At 36.6% G+C, this 2,064-nt stretch overlaps 1 protein-coding gene across 3 annotated transcripts in view; it reads left to right on the top strand.

Annotated features, from left to right (window-relative positions):
- Positions 1–6: 6 nt before the first annotated feature.
- LOC106868518 (zinc finger protein 271) overlaps positions 7–2,064 on the top strand; it is an 18,784-nt gene continuing 16,726 nt past the window's right edge. For all 3 annotated transcript variants that reach the window (XR_008266979.1, XR_008266978.1, XR_008266976.1), the window contains exons 1-2: positions 7–652; positions 1,212–1,737. The gene's annotated coding sequence lies outside the window, so the exon portion shown is untranslated. The remainder of the gene's footprint in view (positions 653–1,211; positions 1,738–2,064) is intronic.

Here is a 2,064-nt window from a genome sequence, read left to right as displayed (position 1 = left end):
AAAAAAAAAAATTCCAATGAATCCAGGACCGTGGGGGTGGCCCTCCTTTTCCCGAACCAAAATAAGGGATTTGCGGCATATTATGAGATCAGGGTATTTAATTCATTCCACGCAAAAAATCAAAGTTTTTTTTTTTTTTTCTCAGTGAAAATCCTGAGGGTATCAAATCGTTAGATTTTGTACTTATTTCATCGACCCTAAAAGGATGAAAGGCGGAATCGACCTCGACGGAATTTGAACTTAGAACGGGCGAAATACCACGAAGCATTCCGTCCAGCGCGCTAACAATCCTGCCACCTCGCCGTCTAAAAGCAATGTTAACCACAATTAAGTATAAATATATCTTTTGGATAATCATCAAGGCCGCTCCTGACAATAATGAAGATTTGTTTATCGTAGCAAGACATTAACTACAGTAACCATGGTGATCTGCATCGAAATATTTCTGTTTTTGCCTTTATGTTAGCATTTTTGGTTTTATTTACTAGAGAGCGGTTGATTTACTTTAGTCACATGACACAGTGTACTTTCATTTCCGCTAGATTCTGTTTCAATCGGTAGGAAGATTATAACGTATTTTGTGTGTTTTCACGGAGATTTGGTGTGAATAAATATATTTTCACACTAAATATCGATTTGTATAGCATAACAGGTAAGATATACACACCTATCCATCGTACGTGCCGGATTTCTTATCTGGCTTCCAGAAATCCGGGAATACTTATTCCGTGTATTGAGTATTCGGTTCCGCCCTTCCTGTCTCTGAGTATAACCAGGTTTTCAGCTTTACCCTTCGTGGGTCCCGGGGGACTGTGGCCTTCCGTGCTGTCATCCCCTCTCTTTAGCTTCTCTGGTCATATCTAATTCAGATTGCTTTACTCCAGAGCACACAACACTACGCTACAGTGAGCCATGTTGAGCAGAATGTTCCTAAGTAGACTAAGTTTCACCAAAGGACAGATGGAATGACACACTCAAGACAACTTTAGTTGTTAATTACAGTACTGGAAATCAGAGCCAGATGAACTCTGAAGACACTGCGATTTATATAGATATGTGTGTGTGTTACACAATGTGAAGGTGTAGTTGTAGTTTACAAATGTTTAGATTTCACCCAATGTTATATGACGTCTTTTGTTAATATAGATATGTTGTAACATTACCGTTTTGATCTCTCTTCTATATCTAATACTGTTTCTTCATTATTTCAGATTAACGGATCGCTTTGGCACAGAACAGCTTTTGCACATTGGATACATCTGGATTATTTATCATTGTTTGAAAAACTAAAGGAAAATGTTTTATAAAACAAATATAATAACCCAACTGTTATAAATCGATGGTTGAATTACTGTGAAATATTTGCTCTGAGCGGAGATTCATAGCACCATTTCTGCATCTCATTATCTGGTGTTTTTGCATTCTAATTAAACTTGAATATAACTGCAAAGAAGTTTACAGAATTTTAGATATCAATAAAATCACAGTTGATAGCAGTTGGAATATTTCTAAGGAATAAATTATAACAACAACAACAAGAAGGAAATTACATGCTTTGGTGAGAGAAGAAGGATAAGGGAAAAATTTAATACAGTGAGAAACTTCAATGGTTGGGTCTGTTTGTATCCCTCAGAGAAATGGCAAAAGAATTGGGAAAATCACAACACAGTTGTGAAATCTGTGGTAAATTATTCCCTACAAGTAGTAACTTGATTAGACACATTCGTGTTCATACAGGTGAGAAACCATTTCACTGTGTTACCTGTGGTAAATCATTCTCTCAACACTATGACTTAATTAAACACAAACGTATTCACACAGGTGAGCGACCATATCACTGTGATATCTGTGGTAAATCATTCTCTGATGTCTCTAACTTAACTACGCACAAACATATTCATTCAGTGGAAAAGCCATTTCACTGTCTTATCTGTGGTAAATCATTCTCTGGAATTAGTGACCTGACTAAGCACAAACGTACTCATACTGGAGAAAAACCATATAATTGTGGTATTTGTGGCAAGGCATTCATTGAGAATAGTCACTTAAAAAGACACATACGTA

The sequence above is a fragment of the Octopus bimaculoides genome, chromosome 28 (genome assembly GCF_001194135.2).
Source record: "Octopus bimaculoides isolate UCB-OBI-ISO-001 chromosome 28, ASM119413v2, whole genome shotgun sequence".
NCBI lineage: Eukaryota > Metazoa > Mollusca > Cephalopoda > Octopoda > Octopodidae > Octopus > Octopus bimaculoides.
Note: the sequence above shows the minus strand (reverse complement) of the source record. Positions and strands in the feature narration are given on the sequence as shown.